Source organism: Canis aureus, chromosome 9, assembly GCF_053574225.1.
Source record: "Canis aureus isolate CA01 chromosome 9, VMU_Caureus_v.1.0, whole genome shotgun sequence".
Taxonomy (NCBI): domain Eukaryota; kingdom Metazoa; phylum Chordata; class Mammalia; order Carnivora; family Canidae; genus Canis; species Canis aureus.
Window position 1 is genome coordinate 79,529,848 of NC_135619.1, and position 24,490 is coordinate 79,554,337.

The 24,490-nt window shown below is 41.3% G+C and overlaps 2 pseudogenes across 2 annotated transcripts in view; both read right to left on the reverse strand.

The window, feature by feature from the left end:
• LOC144321325 (immunoglobulin heavy variable 3-23 pseudogene) overlaps positions 1–15,996 on the reverse strand; it is a 95,652-nt pseudogene extending 79,656 nt beyond the window's left edge. The window contains exon 1 of the transcript XR_013387028.1: positions 15,890–15,996. The product of XR_013387028.1 is annotated as an immunoglobulin heavy variable 3-23 pseudogene (transcript). The remainder of the gene's footprint in view (positions 1–15,889) is intronic.
• Positions 1–24,490, reverse strand: part of LOC144319980 (immunoglobulin heavy variable 3-74 pseudogene) — a 215,062-nt pseudogene that overhangs the window by 142,905 nt on the left and 47,667 nt on the right. The window lies entirely within an intron of this gene.

A 24,490-nucleotide genomic window follows, 5' to 3' on the forward strand; every position in this document is an offset into this window, starting at 1 on the left:
ACCACTGAGCCACGCAGGGATCCCCAATATAGGTTATTTTTAAACATGATTTTCTCTCCGTAATGAAGTTTAATCATAAATATTTATTTTTGATACCAGTGTAAAGTGGATTATTTTGCAAATTTTATACAGAAAAATTTGTTGTTACTGTGTAGAAATTAACTTTATTGTCTATGTTTATTTGATATCATGTATTTTCCCTAAGCTCATTACTTACTTCTAAGTGTTTTTCTCCAAGGATTTTCCTCGTTTACTTTGTATATGCAAACACATTGTTTTTCTTCTTGTTGACTGATTTTAATATCTTTTATTTTATTATTGCCTAATTTCTATGGTACTCTTCAATGGCATAGACGTTTTCCCTCTTCTCTATCTGATTCTTCATTTGAATATTTTGTTTGAATATAGCAGATCTAGGAGAGCAGATGAATTTCAACTTCATGTGGATGAGCTCACTAATCTATGGTGTGATGTAGGAATTCAGGACAGGACAGGAAGTCTGTTCACAACTTCTGCCCAATTCTGATTGGAGATACTGGTGGCTGTTGCATTTGATAATTCAGTGTAGATTTGATTTGAGCCTTTAATCTGATGAGACATTTCCAAAAATCTTCTCTCATTCTGTATGTTGCCTTTTAATTACACTGAGTGATTCCTTTGCTGTGAAAATGTTCTTTCCTTGATGAAGTTCCCATAGTTCATTTTCCTTTTCTTTCCCTTGCCTCTGCAGATACATCTAGAAGTGGTTGCAGCTGATGTAGAAAAGGTGCTGCCTGTGTTCTCCTGAGGATTCTGATGGTTTGCTGACTCACATTTAGATCTTTCATCAACTTTCAGTCCATTGTTGTGAATGAAGTAAGAAAAGTGCCCCCTTTCATTCTTCTGCTGTGGGTCTCCAGTATTCCCAACACCATTTGTTGAAGAGACCTCCTTTTTTTCCATTGGATATTCTTTCCTGCTTTGGCAAGACTTTTTTTAGAATATTCCATACTTTATTTGGAATCATGAAATTAATTACAGAATCATTAACATAAATCTTTTGGAAACTTTTACTGTCCCTTTTACTTTAAAATTTATTGATTCAACACATCTTTCACAGCACTTAATCCTTTATTGACATATTATCATGAAACTTCACCCTTGACCAAGGTCTTAATGATAAGCATGTGAACATAATGAAAACAAGATGGGATATGTCACTATTGCTGGGAGATGTAAAAAATTATATAGGAACAAAAAGTTTAGGACAAGAACCAGAAAAAGTCAAGAGCATCAACAAAGCAATAGTGTTTTAATTTGTTCATTAACTCAACAAATACCTTAAGTGCCTTTGATATTTGGAACTTAGGCTACTGGACTGAACAAGACAATGTTCTTGCCCTCATGGAGCTTACGTTTTAGTGAAGAAGTGTGGTAGGTAGAATAATGTCTTCCCAAAGATGTCCTGTATACTAATCCCCATAACCTGTGAATATGTTATATTACATGGCAAGGGAAAATTAAAGTAGCAGAAGAAATTACGGTTGATAACCAGCTAACCTTAAAGTAGGGAGATTATTTTGTGTTATTTAGTTAGGCCCAGTATGAGTCCTTAAAAGTACAAGCAGGAGACAGAAGGGTCAATGTCAGACTAATGTGATATGAGAAAAGTCTCAACTGGCCACTGCTGGCTTTGAAGACAGAAGGGGTTCACATGCCAAAGAATACATTCAGCCTCTAGAAACTGGAAGAAGCAGGAAAACAAGCTTTCCTAGGACTGCTCTACAACACCTTGATTTTAGCTTAGTGAAATCCATCTTGGGCTTCTTGACCTCAAAAACTGTAAAATAAGAAGTGTGTGTTATTTTAAGCCTCTTAAGTTTGTGATGTTATTATAGCAGCAAAAAAAAACTAATGTAGAGAAAAGGAAAATAAGCAGGTAACTAAGATAATTACAGATTTGATGCTTTGAAGGAAATAAACAAGATGTGAGGAATAAAAGATGGAACATGTTTGATTAGGTGGTTACAGAAGGGTTTGTTGAAGCCAGGACATTGGAGTAGAGATATGAGGGAAATAAAGAACCAGGCCTGCAAAGAACTAGGAATAGCATTCTAGGCAAAGGGAAAGGCAAGTGCAAGTGCTTGTCACCTGCAAAGTATGAAAAGAGTATTCAGTGAGGATGTGGAAGAGTAGGTGAGGACCCAAGCATGTGATCCCTTGCAGGCCATGATAGAACACTGGAAAACCATTGGCAAGAATGTTTGACCGCAGATTTCAGGTTCAGTTTCTGGGTTCTCAATCTTTTCTATTTATCTATATGCCTGTATTTGTGCCAGTGCCATACTGTCCTGATGATCACAACCTTGTAATTTACCTTGAACGCCAGAATCAGCGTGTCTCCAGCTTTGATTCACTTTTTCAGGATTGCTTTCACTATTTGAGGTCTTCTTGGTTCCCTAAAATTTTTCAGATTATTTGCTCTAGCTCCGTGAAAAATGCTGGTGATATTTTTTATACAGATTGCTTTGAATGTGTAATTTGCTCTTGGTAGCATAATTTTTCAATATTTATTCTTCTAATCTATGAGAATAAATATTTTCTATCTACTTCTCTCTTCCTTCTTGTCTTTCATACATGTTTTGGAATGTTTAGAGTGTACATCCATCCCTCTTTCATTAGGATATTATCTCCGGGATGCAAGGCTGGTTCAACACTCATAAAGCAATCAGTGCAATAGGTGATATCAACAAGAGAAAAAACAAGTACCACAGGATCCTCTCAATAAATGTAGAGAAATCATTTGACAAATACAGCATCCATTTCTGATCAAAACTCTTCAGAGTGTAGGGATAGAAGGACCATTCTTCAGCATCTTAAAAGCCATCTATGAAAAACCCACAGCAAATGTCATTCTCAATGGGGAAACACTGGGAGCCTTCTGCTAAAATAAGAACATGAGGGGCAGCCCGGATGGCTCAGCAGTTATGCACCACCTTTGGCCCTGGGCCTCAACCTGGAGACCCGGTATCTAGTCCCACTTTGGGCTCCCTGTATGGAGCCTGCTTCTCCCTCTACCTATGTCTCTTGCCTCTCTCACTCTCCCTTCCTCTCTCTCTCTCTCTGTGTGTGTGTGTGTTTGTCTCATGAATAAATAAATAAAATCTTTTTAAAAAAAGAGGAGAAACACGACAGGGATGTACACTCAAACCACTGCTATTCAACATAGTACTAGAAGTCCTAGCCTCAGCAATCAGACAACAAAAAGAAATAAAAGGTATTAAAATTCGCAGAGAAGAAGTCAGACTCTCCGGCTTCACAGTCGACATGATACTGTTCAGAGAAAACCCAAAAGCCTCCACCCCAAGATTGCTAGAACTCATACAGCAATTCAGAACTGTGGCAGGATACAACATCAATGCCCAGAAATCAGTGGCATGTCTATACACTAACAATGGGACTATAGAAATAGAAATAAAGGTGTCAATCTCATTTATAATTGCACCCAAAAGCATAAGACATCTAGGAATAAACCTAACCAAAGAGGTAAAGGATCTGTACCCTAAAAACTACAGAACACTTCTGAAAGAAATTGAGGAAGACACAAAAAGAGATGGAAAAATGTTCCCTGCTCAGTTATACATTAATTCTAATACTTTTTAGTTAAGAATTTCAATATTTATCATGAAATCTACAACCATAAATGTAAATAATTAAAAATATTTGTCTTCAAAATATTCGTTTTCCAGATGGTATTTAAAGGATATTTTAGGTTATAAATTTTTTATGACTTAAAACCTAATTATATGAACGTATACTATGAGTAAAAATATCATGACTTTTCTAAATGCAGACCTACAAACCCACAATGTATTCTTTAGCTAAGAAGAAAGACAATTCACATTCTACACCTCTTCCTGGGTGTTATACTGTCCTTGTGATTCCTAAATGGCCCCAGTCTATGAATATCCCTGGTGACCAGAGCTCCACCTGTATCCTCAGTGCTTCCCGATGACCTGAGTGCCTCCCAGTGAACTGAGATCCCTCTGGTGACCTAAATATCTGCTGATGACCTCAACACACCTGCAGCCCATCCCTTGCCCTGTTCCTGCAGGGACGTGTGTTTAGACTCACACTGACAGCCCCTTCCCATATCTCCTGCACAGTAAGACATGGCTTCCTTTTTGGTGGGACCTGAGCTCAGCTACAGGGGCACTGGTACTGGTACTGGACTCTGAATATGGACATGTGGCTCCTGGGGGACAGGCTGTTGCCTGTGTTATAACTATAATTATGAACCAATTCACTGCACCCACTCTCCTGGGGTTGGTGGATGCATTGCTACCAAAATCACTGTTTCATATGGAGACTCCACAGGCAGTTGTTTTGAGGTGTGGGGTCTGTGAGCCCCTCCCCAGTCCTGGGTCTGACTCTTGCAGCATCAGCTGGGACAGGAGTCTCAGGACAAGGAGACTCAGGTCTTCTCAGTCATGAACAATCACAACAATCCCCACAGTCCCAACCTGACATCTGAGACCCTAAACTTGAGGAGCTCTCACCAGACACAGAGAAGGCCCTATAAACTCATCTTCCTCCAGAACACAGCTCTGCCTTCCCCAGACACCACACCCTTCCCTGAGGAAAGAGCAGTGAGCTCATACTGCCTGAGAGTGGATTTTATCCATTTGTTGAGGAAAATTGGGCAGGTTTGGGAGGAAGCCTGTCCCCATAAGTGGACAGCCACTGAGTCAGGCTCCCTGGGACCTCCCAGGAAGACCGATGGGCATCTCCTCATTGAACCCACAAGGCATGCTGTTTGCTGTTGGACAAGCATGGGGTCTAGAAGTTGTGTTGGAATCAGGTCAATAAATGGCCTCAACATTTAGAGCAAAAGAATCTGTGTTGGACAAATGAGTGGATCACTATTTTTTTTTCACAATTTAATTAAGCCTAATGTATCTTTTAAAAAAGAATTTAAGAGGATCCACATTGGTGCAGAGAACTTTACCAATCTAGTCGTATGTACAGTCAAATGTAACATTCATCCCAAACATAATTGCATGAAGAAATTTTATATTGGTAACTAACCAGCTGTAAATATAACGATACATAAATTTACTGGTTCCCAAGATCACATTTCTTTCAGTTTCCACATGGATGTACTTGACCATTTGTGAACTGCTACCTGCGCAGCATAGACCACCTGGAGACCTTGATCCTGATGGTCAGTACTGACGGGCTTTGTCTGCCTGGACACAGGTGTCTGCATTCCCTGGATGTGGTACCCACATCCTTGAGGGCACAGACAACAACACAGGGCACCTAATCTGTGATCTTCAGGTATGATTCCTATGGGGGGGAGGCTGCCTCACTTCTCCTGAGACCTGTACCTGACACAAGGGCCTGTTAACTTAGGGAGCAGGGACGTACTTTACAGAACGTGGACTATGTTCCTCTGATGCAGCACAGAGATCATAACTATCTCAGGTGTGGACTTAGTGAACAACAAATAGCCACCGTGAAGGAAATGGAGCATCAGTCCTGGGGTTGACTATGATCTAATCATTAGGGGCCTAAGAAGAGATTGCAGGGATTCAGTTCAGATTCCTGACAGGCTCATGACAATAGGATAAAGGCTGAGCTAGATGAAGAGACCTCAAATAGACTTCAGATGAATATATGAGAGATTGATGATAGACACTTAGATACATTTTAAATATTTTATTTATTTATTCATGATAGTGACAGAGACAAAGGCAGAGGGAGAAGCTGGCTCCATGCAGGGAGCCCGATGTGGGACTTGATCTCTGGACTCTAGGATCACACCCTGAGTAGAAGGCAGGTACTAAACTCCTGAGCCACCCAGGCATCTCTCTACTTTGATAAAAAATAGTGAAAGGGATTTTAGGGGTAAGGAGAGAAAATGAGTGGGAAATATCAGTGAGAGTGATAGAGCATGAGAAACTCCTGTATCTGGAAAAAGAACGAGGGGTGGTGGAAAGGGAAGTAGGCGGGGGTTGGGGTAACTGACTGGGTGATGGACACTGAGGAGGGCACTTGATGGGATGAGCACAATAATGCCACTTATATAACTCAGAATGGATACAGTAACAAGGCCATAACAATAAATATAAGTGAGGATATCGAGAAAGTGCAACTCTCTTCCACTTTTTGTGGGGATGCAGGCTTGTTCAGCCACTCCAGAAAACTGAATGGTATGTCCTAAAAAAGTGAATATAGAGCCACCCCAGGACCCAGCCATTGCACTACAGGGTATTTACCCCAAAGACACAGATGTAGTTAAACGAATGGACACCTACACCCCAATGTTCACAGCAGCAATGTCCACAACAGCCAAATTCTGGGAGGAGTCATGATGTGCTGGTACAGAAGTGTGGATAAAGAAATCATGGAAGGAGCCTCAGTGTCCATCGACAGATGAATGGATAAAAAAGATGTGGTTTACATATACAAAGGAATATTACACCTCCATCAGAAATGAAGTATAACATGAAATTACATTTCCTTAACATGGTTGGACCTGGAGGTCTTATATTGAGAGAAATAAATCAATCACACAAAGACAATTATATAGTCTCACTCATATGTGGAATATAAGAAATACTGAAAAAGACCATAAGGAAAGGAGTGAAACTTAGTAGGGTAATAACAGAGAGGAAGCCAAATCATGAGAGACACTATACTCCAGGGGGAAAAAAAAACTAAGGGTCGCTGGAAGGGAGAGGGTGTGGGATGGGGTAACTGGGTGATGGGAGTTAAGGAGGGCACATGATGTGATGAGCACTGAGTATATAGTAAATGCTGGTAAATTTAATTTAAACAAAGAAAAAATTGAGTTTAGCCTGTGCGACTTGCTGGAACATCGTACATGGACTGGGCAGATCAAACAACAGACACTCATTCTCACAGCTCTGGAATCTGGGACATCTAAGGTCCAAGTGCAGGCAGATGTGTCTGGAGAGCACCCACGTCCTACCCTGTCCTTTCCCCGTCACCTCACATGGGGCCAGGGTACCGGGAGCTTTCCCAGTCCTGGTGTATAAGGGCCCTGATCCCATCATGAGTCTGCACTTCTTGACCTAATTGCTCCCCTAAGGCCCCACCACCTCCCCCCATCTCATGGACATTAGATTCCAACATGGGGATTGTAGGGGTCACACAGAGTGAGCTGATGTCAGCACCTGAATAATCTATGAGTCATACTTTGCAGGTGGAAGGTCCTTGAATCCCAGTCCTTACCCCTAGGATCCTGATGGATCCAGTAGAAGCTTCTGGACTCTGAACACACTGCGTACACATGACCTTAAGAGCCAGCTGGAGACCCTGGGGAGAAGACAGCTTCCATCTGAGACCCGGTAGGATCTTGGCCTATTTGTATTATCATTTTATGTTTTGTGCTGCTTCCATATATTATTCCTCTCCTTTCCGCGAGATTCAGACATTTGTCTACTGAGAATGTAAATGTCTCTCTTTTGTCCTTCCACTTTGATACTTGTTTAGTGAAATTATTCCTCACACCATGTCCATTCTTTATTGCCTGCTAGCTCACTGACGTTCCTTCCTCATTATTCTCTTCCACAGATAGGATAAGAAATCAAACAATAACCCAGGAGTCCCCTCTTTTGATACAGTTGGGACACTGACTCAACACAAGCCCCTCCTGGAGCAGGACTCCATCCCCACCACTGACCCACAACACACACTCTGAGCCAGTGTCCTTCCCTGGCACCATCCAGGCATTTATAATGTAATGAGAGGCCTGCCTGGCTCCCAACGGACATGAAGCTGAGGGAGATAAAAATTTATACTCTCAAGAAAAAAAAAATTATACTCTCATGAGTGTTTGTGCGTGTGTGTGTGTGTGTGTGTGTGAGTGACCTTTGAGTCCACATCCTTACCATGTCATGCTGGGAATCTCTCACACTCTCAGGCTATTACCATTTTTGTAGAATGTCTCTATTCTCTTGTGTTGATTGGAAATTCCTTTATACCGTGATGTTCAATACAGCATATTAACTTGGGGTCCTGTGATACACAGTGAGTGCCACTGGGTCTCATAAAGAAGTTCAGATAACATGAATGGAGGTATCTGTAATTGATTAATATTTCGTGTCAGGAAAAGTTAACTACAAGTAATTGCAGTGCTATACTTGAATTTCTAAGTCTCTTAAGAAAGAGACTGAATAGGTAAACACATAATCAAGTGTTCAGAGAGGCTCCCTAGGGAAACTGCTCACAGAAGAGGAAGCCCAGACCCTGACAGGAAAGCTGCCCAGAGCCTCCATCTGCACCTGCTCCTGGGCCTTCAAGACAGAAGTGGTGAGGAGTTTGCACCCCCTGGTGGCCCAATCCCCTTCTACAGGGAGGTTTGTGTCTGGGCTCACACTTAGGTCAACTCACTGTGTCTGCACAGTAATACAAGGCCGTGTCCTCGGCTCTCAGGCTGTTCATCTGCAGATAGAGCGTGTTCTTGGCATTGTCTCTGGAGATGGTGAATCGGCCCTTCACAGCATCTGTGTAGTATGTGCTACTTCCACTATTGCTAATTTTTGCGACCCACTGCAGCCCTTCCCAGGAGCCTGGCGGACACAGCTCATGCTGTAGCTACTGAAGTGAATCCAGAGGCCACACAGGACAGTCTCAGGGACCGCCCAGGCTTCACCAGGTCTCCGCCAGACTCCACCAGCTGCACCTCACCCTGGACACCTGCAGACACAAGACATCCTGGTCAGGAAACTGTCCCACATCCCCTGTTTCTCTCACTCACCTCCACTTACAGACTTATGGTCTCTTGTTCCTCCTGAATTACCTTTTAAAATAGCTATAAGGAAAACCCAGCGGAGCACAGACTTCAGACTCCATGGTGGTTTGTCTTTATTGTGTCGTGAGCACTGAATGGGGTCCCCTGGGTATCCTGGGGCTGGGGTTCTCTCCCAGCTGCAGGGTCCGGGATGGGCTGGTTTAATCAGTGGAGTGAAGGCCCTATTTGTATGTGGTTAACTATATAATAAACTCCAGACTTAGATTCAATTCTTTACATGTTATATACAAGGATTACTTCACAACCGTAGATCACTTTCTATAGGGGGGACAGTGTATTTATGATGATCTAACCCATCAATGTCTTTATATTTGCCTTTCTGTGCCTTTTTAAGTCTTTCATTAATATTGCTCATTTCTAAATGGGATTTTCTCTCCCTAATGAGGTATAATCATAAATATTTATTTTTGATAGCAGTGTAAAGGGAATTGTTTTGTAAATCTTATACAGAAAATTTGTTGTTAGTGTGTAGAAATTAGCTTTATTGTATAAATTGATTTTATGTCCTAAATTTTCCCTGAGCTCCTTAGTTATTTCTAAGTGTTTTTTTAAGGCTTGTTCTCATTCATTATTTATATAGCAATGTCATATAGAAGCAAATTATTTTTCTTTCGTTGACTGATATTAATATCTTTTATTTTATTATTGCCTAATTTCTATGGTAATCTCTGAGTAAGGGGCATAAACGTTTTCCTTCTTTTCTGTCAGATTCTTTGTTCTAATATTTTGATGGATATACAGCAGTTCTAGGTGAGCAAATGAAATTTGTTTTGCATGTGGATGAGATCCCTAATATATGGTGTGATGTGGGATCTCAGGACAGGACAAGAAGTCTGTTCACAACAACTGCCCAATTCTTATTGGAGATTCTGGTGGCTGTTGAGTTTGATAAGCCTTTTGTATATTTTGGATTCCAGCTCTTAAATAGATAAGACATTTCCAAGTATCTTCTCCCATTCTGTAGGTTGACTTTTAGTTACTTTGAGTGATTCCTTTGCTGTGAAAATGCTCTTTCCTTGATGAAGTCGCCATGGTTCATTTTCCTTTTCTTTCCCTTGCCTCTGCAGACAACAGCTGAGGTAGAAAAGGTTATGCCTGTGTTCTCCTGAGGAATCTGATAGTTTCCCAACTCACATTTAATTCTTTCATCAACTTTGAGTCCATTGTTGTGAATGATGTGAGAAAAGGGTCCCCTTTCATTCTTCTGCATGTGGGTCTCAAGTATTCCCAACGCTATTTGCTGAAGAGACTTTCTTTTTTCCATTGGATATTCTTTCCTGCCTTTTCAGGATTTTTTGACCACAGATTTCAGGGTCCATTTCTGGGTTCTCAAACTTTTTTATTTATCTATACATCTGTATTTGTGCCAGTGCCATAGTGTCCTGATGATCACAACGTTGTAATATACTTTGACAATCAGAATCAGGATGTCATAAGCTTTGCTTTTGCTTTACTTTTTCAAGATTGCTGTCGCTCCTTGAGGTCTTTGTGGTTCCCTAAATATTTTCTGATTATTCTAAATCTGTGAACAGTGCTGTTGATATTTTTTACAGATGTGCTTCTTGGCCAACTGTAGGTTTGTTCAGAGAAATTTCTGTTAATGTTTTCTCCCCATTTCTTGACTAGATTCCTTGTTTCTTGGGTGATGAGTTTTTTTTAATTTTTATTTATTTATGATAGTCACACAGAGACAGAGAGAGAGAGAGGCAGAGACACAGGCAGAGGGAGAAGCAGGCTCCATGCACCAGGAGCCCGACGTGGGATTCGATCCCAGGTCTCTAGGATCGCGCCCTGGGCCAAAGGCAGGCGCTAAACCGCTGTGCCACCCAGGGATCCCTGGTGATGAGTTTTAATAAATTCTTTATACATGTTGGATACAAGCTTTTTGTCTGATATGTCATTTGCTAATATCTTCTCCCTTCTGTAGCTAGTGGTTCAGTTTTGTTGACAGTTTCCTTTGTTCTTCAGAACATTTTTATCTTGATGGTGCTCCCAGAATTCATTTTTGCTTTTGTTTCCCTTGCCATATTGGGGAATATAATGTTGTGATTCTCCCACGGGGACTGGGACAGAGAAATTCATCCATGGGGTTCACATTACTTCTTTACCCCAAACACGTTGTCACATTTCCAAAAAGAAGGAGATATTCCAAGCTCAATGATGACACATCTACAGTCTAGACTCTGAAGCCAGACACCTCCCAAGTCTTCCCAGATGATGCCTCAAGGGACATCCTCTCCTTCTATCAATATGGAGATTGCAAATATCGCCACTACAGAAAGTAATACATTTTTTCTTCATTCAAAGTGTTTGACCTGTATCATCCCTTCAGTGTAGCTGTTGCTCCCAAACTTCCTAGAGAGAATGGCGTGCACACAAGAGCATTATCTTTGTCCCAAACGCCTGACTCATTGATGTGAGGAAGTCAGGAAAATCGTTGTCCCTGTCACCTCCTCAGCCCTCCCCCACAGCTCTCCTCTCACCAGGTTTTCTGACACTCCCAGAATGTGGGTTCTCACAATGTGTCCTACACAATAATACACTCCCTAATCCCCATTTGACAAGTCATCCATACCCCACTTACCACCCATGTGATAGCCATCAGCCTGTACTCTGTAATGAAGGGGCTATTACTTGGTCTAGGTATTGACTTTATTCCCCTTTGCTCATTTTTTCTTTGTTAAACTCAATATATGACTGAAATCATACAACGATTGTCTTACTTTGACTGACTCACTTCACTTAGCCTTATACTTGCTACCTCCATCCCCATAGTTCCAAATGGATTAGATTTCATTCCATGTATGGATAGTTTTGATAATTTGGTTAATGTGCATAATGCTGCTGTAAAAATTCAGGTACATGTATCCCTTTGAATTTGTATTTTTGTATTATATTTTATTTTATTTTTAAAAGACTTTATTTATACCTGAGAAACACAGACATACACAGAGGCAGAGACATAGGCAGAGGGAGCAGCAGGGTCCATGCAGGGAGCCCAATGAGAGACTTGATCCCTGGACTCTGAGATTAAGCCATGAGCCAAAGGCAGACGCCCAACTACTGAGCCACCCAGGTGTCTCAGAGTTTTTTTCCTCTTAATGATTTTATGTATTTATTCATGGGAGACTGAATGAGGCAGTGACAAAGAGTGAGAAACAGGCTCCTCCCAGGCATCCAATATGAGACACAATCCTCAGATTGGGAACATGACTTGAGCTGAAGGGATGTGCTCAACTGCTGAGCCACCCAGGCATCTTAGTGTTTTTATATTCTTAGAGTAAATGACCAGTAGGGCAGTTGCTGGATCATAGGGTAGGTCTACTATTACTTATTTGATGTCACACCATATGGTTTCCCAGAGCGGCTGCACCCTTGCCCACCCACATCTCCTAACCAGAGAATTCAGCAGGGCCTCACTTCTAGTGAAGGTGGCATCAGGACTCATTTAACAAGCAGAGCAGAGCTCACCCCATTAAAACTCACCACATCTTGGCCAGGGACCACACACTGCCCACCGCAGGCAAGGAGAGCCTGTGTAGACACCTGGCCTGAAGGAAATAGCAGCCAAAAGAGGAGAGCACAGTGCATGCAGCACACACCACAGACACTCTCTGAACACAGACCCAGCACCCTATGTGACCTCTTTATCATAAAGCTGTTATTCTGGAACAAGATATAGAACTGGCTTTTGTACATACAGAGGAATATAGAGACTTAGGGAAAATACCAAGGTTACGGAATTCAATTCCAGTTTCCTGCTCTGATCCACCTCAAATTTCAGGTTTTTCAAGTTAGCGCCTTTGACCCTGCCAAATGAGAGAAGACTTCTGTTCTGCCCCTAGTTCCCGCAGTTTCCATCCCTGAAAGGATCATGTGCATTTGAGAGACTGCCAGCTGCCCACACCATCTATAGAGTATCTACCGCAATAGAATGAAGACACAGAATTGTGATAATAATATCCCCGCAATTCTTGTCCTTGTGGAGGATGCCCGACCTCCTACCCAAAGCCCGTGTCACATGTTGAGAGGTGCTTTCCTCTCTATGTCATTCATTAGGGACAATATGTGCATGGATCACTCGTGTCAACATTACTTACTGCAAAATAATATAATAATTGTACAACATACACTCAGGCAGCAACTTAATCCACAGGACTGAGATAAAGTTGGGAGGGAAATTAATTAAGATGATTTTAAAATAAAATTCCAGAATCCCCGTTTGATCTTCAGCATATAAACCAGAGGGAATTCCCCCCATGGTCATTGCTATAACAGCACTGGGAGGGAGGAGTTAAGATTCTGGATCAGGGTCCTTGGGATTGCCTCATAACTGGAACATGATAGGTAGTTATGCAATCATTCTGATTTCCAATGAAGTCACTCAGAGGTCTGGCAGAACAAAAACTGCAAGTCAACATGTAGAAAACTGACCACCTTTTGGACATAGGAGGTGTGGATTTTTTTATGGGGCATATAGCTGTGGCGATGATGACAAGAGGGAGGCTGATCCAGAATATTCTGCATAGTAGTATGAGCAGCAGAGAGGAAAATCTGAACCTTTTGATGTCCACTTCCATGGGGATGTGCTGCCTTGAAGGTGCAAGGGGGGAAAGAGGGAGGAATCCCAGGATACTAATGGGTCTAACGAACCACAGGGTTGTAGGAAGAATATGTGGCAAAACGTGATGCACGGCAACTAAGGACAGGAGCATGGATGGTAGGTGAGGACAGTGAGTCCAGGTGTGGGGTTCCTGCTCTATTTTGTCATAACCTGAGTGTTTTCCTGGGACCAGATTGTAAAGGACAAATAAGAGGTGACATCCTGTTTAAGTGTTTCTGGGTGATGTCACTGCATTCCCAGACTCTGTGGATTAAACAGCAGACACTCATTCTCACAGCTCTGGAGTATGGGATGTCTGAGGTCCAGGTGCAGGCAGATGTGGTATCTGGAGAGTGCCCACGTCCTCACCTGTCCTTTCCCTGTCATCTCATATGGGGCCCAGAGGCAGAGAGCTTTCCTAGTCCTGGTGTATAAAGTCCCTGATCCCATCATGAGGCTGCACCTCCTGACCTAAGTGCTCCCCTAAGGCCACACCTCATCCTCCATCACATGGATGTTAGGTTCCAAAACAGGGATGTAGAGGTCACACAGAGTGAGCTGATATCAGCACCTGAAGGATCCATGAGTTAATCCCTGCAGGTGGAAAGTCCTCCTCCACCTTTTTTTCTCTCAGTTCTCGTAATAGTTTAGTTTAATTTGTCATCACACCGTAATTTGAGTGTCACCTGCTATCACCTGTGATCACCAGTCCTCCCTCTTCTCCTCCTTCCCCACCTATGGGAAATCCATCAGGAACCACTGAATTCCCTCCTTTGATGCAGGTGGGACACTGACTCCACACAAGTCCCTCCTGTAGCAGGACCTTGTCCCTCCCACTGTCCTACAACACACACCATGAGCCAGTGTCCTTCCAAAATCCAAGCACTTATGATATGATGACAGGCCTGCCCTGCTCTCAACAGACACGATGATGAAGTTGATAAAGGTTTGTTCTCTCATGTCTGCGAGTGTTTGGGGGGCTCTTCAGACTACACATCCTCACAACGTACTTCTTGGGGTCCCTTGCTTTCTCAGATTCACACTGATATTGATTCTGTGAGAGTGGTTCAAGACTGAAGTCACACCTGTACTCCATCTTCTCTCCATTTGATTTTCGAGCCCTTTGTAGTGTCATGACCAGCATGAACTTTATGTTGTTTCTAAAATCCTTGCATATTAGAAACGAGGAATACCCACCCTTTGCAACAACGTGGATGGAACTGGAGGGTATTATGCTGAGTGAAGTAAGTCAGTGGGAAAATGACAAACATATGGTCGCATTTATTCAGTGAATGTAAAAAATTGAGAAAGGGAATAAAGGAAAAGGAAGGAAAATGAGGGGGAAATGTCAGGGAAGGAGACAGAACATGAGAGAATCCTTACTCTGGGAAATGAACAAGGGGTCGTGGAAGGGGAAGTCAGTGGAGGGTTGGGGTGACTGGGTGACAGGCAGTGAGGGGGGCACTTGGCCGGATAAGCCCTGGGTGTTATGGTATATGTTGGCAAATTGAAATCCAATAAAAATATACAAAATAAAATAAAATCATTGCACAGTGAGCTGGGTGGTTGTTTCATGTTCCATGTATACAGCTGGGACTCTTATAAAGGAGAAGTTGTGGTAAATGGAGATATGGGTAATAAACTGTTTTTTATGGACAGTAGTAAGAAATTTTAAGCAGCTTTGTCCCTGAGCATATAAGAAGAGTTGTTGACTAAAACCAACCAACATTCCAAATCAGAAACTGAATAAGGAATAGGCAAAACAAGAGACACTGCCATTTTTGGACGTGGGAATATTTCTCTTTCTATGACAACAAAGTTTGTAAGTTAGAGACTGAATACGTAAGCACAGAATTCTGTGCCCAGAGACTCCCTTGGGGAAACTGCTCCTTGGAGAGGAAGCCCAGACCCTGACAGGAAATCTGCTGATAATCTCAATCTGCACCTGCTCCTGGGCCTTCAAGACAGAAGTGTTGAGTAGTGTGCACCCCCTGGTGGTCCTGATCCCCTTCTACAGGGAGGTTTGTGTCTGGGCTCACACTGAGGTCACCTCACTGTGTCCTTTGCACAGTAATACATAGCCGTGTCCTCGGCTCTCAGGCTGTTCATCTGCAGATAGAGCGTGTTCTTGGCATTGTCTCTGGAGATGGTGAATCGGCCCTTCACAGCGTCTGCGTAGTATGTGCTACTTCCATCACTGCTAATCCGTGCGACCCACTGCAGCCCCTTCCCTGGAGCCTGGCGGACCCAGTACATGTAGTAGCTACTGAAGGTGAATCCAGAGGCCACACAGGACAGTCTCAGGGACCCCCCAGGCTTCACCAGGTCTCCCCCAGACTCCACCAGCTGCACCTCACCCTGGACACCTGTAGACACAAGACATCCTGGTCAGGAAACTCCCACATCCTGTTTCTCTCACTCACATCCACTCACAGACTCAAGGTCTCTTGTTCTCCATGAATTACCTTTTAAAATAGCGACAAGGAAAACCCAGCAGAACACAGACTCCATGGTGGTGTCTCTGTTGTGTCCTGAGCACCGAATCGGGTCACCTGGGGATCCTGGGGCTGGAGCTCCTCTCCCAGCTGCAGGGTCGGGGCTGGGCATGTTTAATCAGTGCAGGAAGGGCCTTATTTGCATGTCCCTGACTATATAGTCACCTACCAACTTAGATTCAATTCTTAATAAGTTATATACAAAGATTGCTTCATAAGCCCAGATCAGTTTCTTTCGGTTTCACAGTAGATTTATGATATTCTAATCCATCAATGTATTAATCTTTGCATTTCTGTTCCTTTTTAAAGGTATATCTTTAGTACAGGTCATTTTTAAGCAGTATTTTCTCGGCTTAATGAAGTTTAATCATAAATATTTTTTTTTTTTGGTACCAGTATAAAGGTGATTGTTTTGTAAATTTGATATGGAAAATGTGTTGTTAGTGTGTAAGATTTAACTTTATTGTCTATGTTGATTTTATTTCCTGAATTTTGTTTGAGCTCACTAGTTACTTGTAATTGTTTTTAGAAATAATTATCCTCATTGACTATGTATATGCAAATTATTTAACTTCCTGTTGACTGATTTTAATATCTTTTATTTTATTATTGCCTAATTTCAACGGTAATCTTAGATTTAGGTGCATCAATATTTTCCATGTTATTTGTCAGATTCTTTAATATTTTTTCTGATATATAGCAGAACTAGGAGAGAAAATGAATTTCTTTTTGCATGTGGATCAGCTCCCTAATATATGGTGTGGTGCGGGACCTCATGAAGGACATGAAGTCTGTTCACAACTTATGCCCAATTCTGATTGGAGATATATATCTCTGGTGTGTGTTGAGATTAAGTTCATTTTATTTTATTTTTTTTGAGATAAGTTCATTTTAGATTAGAATTTGAGCCTTTAATCTGATAAGACATTTACAAATGTCTTCTCGGATTATCTAGGTGGCCTTTTAGTTACTTTGGGTGATTCCTTTCCTGTGGAAATGCTCTTTCCTTGATGAAGTCTCCATAGTTCATTTTCCTTTGTTTTCCCTTGCCTCTGGAGACACGTCTAGAAGTGGTTGCAGCTGAGAAAAGGTAGAAAAGGTGCTGCCTGTGTTCTCCTGAGGATTCTCATGGTTTCCTGACTCACATTTAGGTCTTTCATCAACTTTGAGTTCATTTTTGTGAATGATGTAAAACAAGTGTCCACTTTCTTTCTTCTGCATGTGGCTCTCCAATATTGCCAACGGCATTTATTGAAGATATTTTCTTTTTATCCATTGGATATTCTTTCCTGCTTTGTCAAGATTTTTTGACCATACTATTCTGGGTCCATTTCTGGGTTCTTAAAGTTTTCTATTTGTCTATAAGTCTGTATTTTTTCCAGCGCCATACTGTTCTGGTGATCACAATGTCATAATTTACCTTGCAACCAGAATCAGGATGTCTCCAGCTTTGCTTTACTTTTTCAGGATTGCTTTGGTTAGTGGAGGTCTTTGTGGTTCCCTAAAGGTTTTTAGAACATTTGCTCAAGCTCTGCAACAAATGCTGGTGATATTTTATAAACCTGGCTTTGAAAGGATAACTTGCTCTTGGTAGCATAGTTATTTTTTCAATATTTATTTTTATAATCTATGAGAATAAATATTTTCTAACAACTTGTGTCTTCCATTCTGTCTTTCATAAGTGTTCTGGAATGTTTAGACTATACATCCATCCCTCTTTGGTTAGGATTTTCCCTCATTATCTGATGATTTCTGGTGCAATTATAAATTGCATCCAGTCCTTGTTTTTCTTTTTTCTATTTCATTTGCACTATATAGAAAAGCCATTGACTTCCTCGTATTCATTTAACATGCTCCAATCTTGCTGAAATCCGGTGTAGGTTCTAGAAGTTTTTTCAAAGGAATCTTTGGGATTTGAGCTTAAAATAACTTGCCTGTGAAGAGTGAAAGTTTGATTTTTTCTTTGCTGAGTTGGAGGAAATTTCCTTCTGTTTGCTGTCTGATTGACAAGACATTGCCTTCTACCACAATGGTGAAAAATAGGGGTGACGGAGGGTATCCCTGTCCTGTTCCTGATCTTAGGGGAAAAGCTCTCACATTTTCCCTGTTGAGGAAGACATTCTCCATGTGTCTTCTGTAGATGGCTTCTTTGTTGAATATGTTCCCCTATGCTACACAGCAAGAAATGTTTTACATGAATATATAATCGCTCTTGCCAAAAGCTTTTTGGGCATGAGTTGAGATTATAAAATGGTCCTTATCCTTTGTTTTATTAATGATCCAAATCCCATTGTTGGATTTGCACATGCTGATCCACCCTTACAGACCAGAAATTAGGCCCATTTTGTCATGGTGAATTATCCTATTAACGTACTGGTGGATCCCGTTGGTTAGGATCTTGGCAACATTTTGCATCCATATCCATCAAGGATATTAGTCTGTAATTCTCCTTTTAGGTTGGATCTTTGTCTGCTTTTGAGATCAAGGCAATGCTACCCTCTGAAAATGAGCTTGGAAGTTTCCTTTAATTTCTATTTTTTGGAAAATTTTCAGGATAGGTATTAATTCTATTTCAATACTTCTTGCATTCCCAGGGGTAGCCATCTGTCCCAGGACTTTTGATTGTCAGAAGACTTTTAAATATGTTTGATTTTTCATTCCTTGGTTTGGAGTCTTTACAGATTTTCTATTCATTCCTGTTTCCGACTGGGTTGTTTCTACATTTACTTGAAGGCATCCATTTTTTCTCTGATTGTTGAATTTGTTGGCATGTTATTGCTCATAATGTTCTCTCTAATAGTTTGTTTTTCATGTATTTTTTCAATATTTATTTAAGCTCAATTTCCCAACATAGAGTAACACCAAGTGCTCATCTCATCATGTGCCCTCCTTAGTGCCCGTCACCCAGGTACCAAGTCCCACCACCCACCTCTCTTCCCCAGCCCTTTGTCTGACTCCCAGGGATAGGAGTCTCTCATGTTTGGTCTTCCTCTCTGATTTATCCCCTCTCATTTTACCTCCTTCCCTTATGATCCCTTTTGTTGTATGAAAGAAAGTATGATAATTCTCCTTCTGGGACTGACTTATTTCATTGACGTAATACTGTGTAGTTCCAAACACGTTGATACAAATGGTAGCTATTGATCCTTTCTAATGACTTAGAAATATCCCTTTGTATATATAAACCATATCTTGTTTATCAATTTGTCTCTCAAAGGACATCATGGCTTCTCCTAGAATTTGGCTATTGTGCACACTGCTGCTATAAACATCGGGGTGCAGGTATCCTGCCGTTTCACTGCATCAGTATCTTTGGGGTAAATCCCCAGCAGTGCAATTGCTGGGTAGTAGGGAAATTCTATTTTTAACCCTTTAGGAACCTCCACACTGTTTTCCAGAGTAGCTGTACCAGTTCATATTCCCACCAAAGGTGGAAGAGGGTTTCCCTTCCTCTACATCCTCTCGAACATTTGTTGTTTTATTTCTTATTAATTTTCACCATTCTCTGTTGTATAAAGTAGCAGCTGATTGTGTTTGGATGTGCTTTTCTCTGATATAAAGTGATGTGGAGAATTTTTTCATGGACTTGTTGGCCATATGTAGGTCTTATTTGGAGAAATTCCAGTTCATGATTTCTCCCCATTTCTTAACAGGATTCCTGGTTGGATAAGTTATTTACGCATGTTGGATACAAGGCCTTTGCCTTATATGTTACTTGATAATATCATCTTCCCTTCTGTTGATTGTTTCTTTTGCTGTGTAGAAGTTATTTATCTTGAAGAAGTTCCAATAATTCATTTTTGCTTTTGTTTCCCTTGCCCTCATGGATGTATTTTGCAAGAAGTTGCTGTGGCCAAGTTCAAAAAGGGTATTTCATGTGATCTCCTCTACGATTTTGATGGAATCTTGTCTCACATTTTGATTTTATCTTTGTGTACGGTGTAAGAGAATGGTCTAGTTTCATTCTTCTGCACGTGGCTGTCCAATTTTCCCAGCACCATTTATTGAAGACACTGTCCTTTTCCACTGGAGAGTCTTACCTGATTTGTCAGATAAGAGTTGACCATGGAGTTGAAGGCCCATTTCTGGGTCTTCTATTCTGTTCCATTGATCTATGTGTCTGTTTTTGTGCCAGTAACGCACTGTCTTCATGATCACAGATTTGTAGTGCCACGTGAAATCCGACATTGTGATGCCCTGGCTCTGGTTTTCTTTTTCAGTATTCCCAAGGTTTTTTGGAGTCCTTTCTGATTCCACACAAATCTTAAGATGATTTGTTCCACCTGTCTGAAAAAGGTGCATGGTATTTGATAGGGATTGCATTGACTGTGTAAATTTCCCTGGGTAACATTGACATTTTCACCATACTAAATCTTCTAATCCATGAGCGTGGAATATTTTCCATCTCTTTGTGTCTTTCTCCCTGGTGCACAGGGAGTGCTGCTGTGATTCAGGAAAATGTTCAGTTGATGAGTATGGAGGTATTTGTAATTGATTTATAGTCCAGGTCAGGGAAATTTAAGTTCAAGAAGTGAAAGTAGTAGAGTTGTTTACAAAAGTATGCAGATGCTAGAGTTGATTTCCCAAGTTTTTAAGACAGAGAATGAAAAGCTTAACACAAAATCCTATGTCCAGAGAGACTCCGTGGTGGAAAACTACTCCTTGGAGAGGAAGCCCAGACCCTGACAGGAAATCTGCTATTAACCTCAATCTGCACCCGCTCCTGGGCCTTCAAGACAGAAGTGTTGAGTAGTGTGCACCCCCTGGTGGTCCCAATCCCCTTTTACAGGGAGGTTTGTGTCTGGGCTCACACTGCGGTCCTGTCACTGTGTCCATTGCACAGGGATATAGGGCCGTGTCCTTGGCTCTCAGGCTGTTCATCTGCAGATACAGAATGTTCTTGGAATTGTCTTTGGAGATGGTGTATCGGTCCTTCACAGCATCAGTGTATATGTGCTACTTCCATCACTCCTAATTCATGTGACCCACAGCAGCCATTTCCCTGGAGCCTGGCGGACCCAGTACATGTAGTAGCTACTGAAGGTGAATCCAGAGGCCACACAGGAGAGTCTCAGGGACCCCCCAGGCTTCACCAGCTCTCCCCCAGACTCCACCAGCTGCACTTCACCCTGGACACCTGTAGACACAAGGCATCCCGGTCAGAAAATTATCCCACATCTTCTGTTTCTCTCATTCACCTGCATTCACATATTAAAGGTCTCTTATATGTCATGAATTATCTTTTAAAATAGTGATGAGGAAAACCCAGGCGAGCACGGACACCATGGTGAGATGTCTGTGTTCCATCCTGATCACTGAATATGGTCACCTGAGGATACTGGGGCTTGGGCTACTCTCCCAGCTCAAGGTTGGGGCTGGGGTGCTTTAATTAGTGGAGGGAGGGCCATATTTGCATGTCCTCTGATTATATCTTCAGCTCTTGACTACAATTCAATTCTAACGAGTTTATAGCAAGGATTGCATTACCTTTGCAGATCACTTTGTGATGATGTCACTCAGGAAATATCAAGTTCTCATCTGTGAGTGGTGTAATCTTTTCATTTCTGTTTGCTTTCCAAAAAGTCTTTCATCAAAATAGGCCATTTTTAGTATGGTATTTTAGCTTTTATTCAAATTTATTTCTAAATAAAATTTAGAGATTATTTCCACATAATTTATTTATTTTATTTCTAAATTTTTATTTTTGATGCAAGTTAAAGTGATATTTTTGTTAATTTTATATAGGTAGTTTTTGTTAGTGTGTGGAATCATAGCTATATTTATTTTATATCCTGAATTTTCCCTGAAATCCTTAACTGATTCTTAGAATTTGTAGAGTTTGTAGGCATTGCCCCTGTAGTAGATCATGTCATATGGAAATGAATAATATTTCTTCCTCTCTACTGATTAATTTTTTATTGCCTACTTTCCCTGGATAGATCTTCACCTTGTTGGAGCAGTAAAATTGCTCTGCTTTTCTTCTTATTTCATTGCCTTATCTAATAGCTCAGTAGACATAAGACAACTAAGGGGAGATGCATTTCATTTTCCACGTGCATGAGCTATGTAAATTACGACACCCAGACAATGACTACAGTAGGCAGCACTTCTGTCCTTAGACAATATGGTGTTGCGTTTGTAGATATTTAAGGCCAGGATTTGGGTTTGGGTCAGTGAATGAGTAAGCAGATGACAAAGGTTGTTTGCAGAGCCTTCTGAGCCCTGTTACCATGATTTGGAGGCAGGTTTTCCTCTCTTGAAATGGAGAAAGTGTGAATCCCACCAAATATTTATTTAACTGGCTGAGGGAACCTAAACAGTTCTTTACACAACATGCAGTCTGAAAATGCCAGAGTATCAGCGTTGGATTCATGTGTCACTAGTATCTTTGCCTGTGACTACAAAAGTTAGTAATGTCTGTCTCAACTCTGTAAAGAAAGTCTATGATGTTTTGATAAGGATTGCACTGACTGCATAGAATGTTCTGGGTAGCATATATTCTTAAAATATTCCTGTTTTTTAAATTATTTCATAACTTTCTTATTCATGAGAGACACCTAGGGTGATGCAGAGATATAGTCAGAGGGAGAAGTGGGATCCCTACAGGGAGCCCATTGTGGAATCCATCCAAGGAACTTGAGTTTGATGAGAGCCAAAGGCAGACACTCAATCACTGAGCAACCCAGGTGTCCCAACAATAGTTATTCTTCTAATACATAAACCTTCAATGGTTTTCTATATCGTTGTGTCTTCCTCAGTTTACTTCTTGAAACGCTGTATAAGTAGAAAAATGTTGAAAAAATCGAAGTACCACAGGAGGGGGGCTCACAATGTTTGTGGTCAATCTGTATTACTTTGTTGTTTTTTTTTTAATTTTTATTTATTTATGATAGTAACAGAGAGACAGAGAGAGAGAGAGGCAGAGACACAGGCAGAGGGAGAAGCAGGCTCCATGCACCGGGAGCCCGATGTGGGATTCGATCCCGGGTCTCCAGGATCGCGCCCTGGGCCAAAGGCAGGCGCCAAACCGCTGCGCCACCCAGGGTTCCCTATTACTGAGTTGTCATCAAAACAACCTGGTACCTGCACAAAACAACACATAGATGAATGGAACAGAGTAGAGAAGCCAGAAATTGGCAATCAACTCTATGATCAACTAATCCTCCAGAATCAAGAGTGAAGGTGTAATGGAAAACACACAGGCTCATCAATAATTAGTGTAGAACGCTCAGCAAAGTAACTGAAGAAGATACAAAAAAAGGGAAAATATTCCATGCCCATAAAATGGAAGAATAAATATTTTTAAGATGCCTGTGCTACCCAGAGCAGTCTACAGATTCAATGCAATCCCAATCCATATACCATGTTCCCCCGTGTAGTTAACACGCCATGTGATATTGAGTGTACAATATAGTGATGACACTTCTATCCATCCCCCATGGCTCCTTAGGACCATTGTTCTCCCTTATCCCGATCTGCTATGTCACTCGGGCCCTCCCATGCCCCCTTTACTAACCAACAGTATGTTTCCATCTTGATGAAACTGGTTTGTCTCAATAAATTTTTCCTCATGGCTAATTTGTGTTTTTTAATTGAATTTTGCATAGGAGTGAGTCATATGGTATTTGTCTTGCTGTGACTTAGTTAACATTACACACACTCATTCCATACTATTTGCTGCAAATTGCAAGGATTCATTCTTCTTTGTGTATATCCGCATCTCTGCATCCTTTCATCAGTAATGGACAGTTGGAATGCTTCCCTTATTTGCCTATAGCACAAAAAGCTCCTATAAATATAGGGATGCAAACTTCTCTTTGAATTAATGTTTTATTTTGGGGGGGTAAATACACTGTACCACAACTATTTGATCATACAGCAGTTCTATTTTTAACTGTAGTAGCAGTATCTATACTGTTTTCACAATGTCTACACCAATGTCACTCCCACCAGCAGTGTAAGACGAACCTTATCACCTTTAGAATCTCTTCACGGTGTTTATGTCATGAAAGAAATTTTCAGAGCATGATGCTAAGACCCTAAGAGGAGATGACTGTTCAACTGACCTCCTTCCCTGGATTAAGAAATCCCTAGATCTTGTGTTCTCTGGTGAGTGTGAGGGTCCTCTGATGGTCCGAGTGCACCTGTTGGATCCCAGGATCCCAGCAGACATTCACGGACCTGTTTTCCTCCCTTCTCTTGTATCCACAATCAGCATAGAGAACTTTGCAGCATGAGCACCATGGAGCCACTGTTCAGAGAATGTCTTCCCTTACTTATTTCCCATCTTTGCCTCCTCACTCTGCTCCTGGCCTACAAATATCCAGCTACCCTTACTCTATTCAGAGGTGTCCAGGAATCTTGTATCAAGTATTCCTTAGCACATTTAAGAGACAGAAGCAGTTTTTCTTTGATAAAAGTGAGAAGAAAATGAAAGACGCTTTCTGGACTCACAAATTATACTGAAACAGGTAGATAAAGTGCTCTGCCTCAAACATGTACCAACTTCAAGGAAAAGGAAGGGTTGAACCAGATTTAAAAAAAAACAGCACAGTAGTGGGAGTCTGAGAT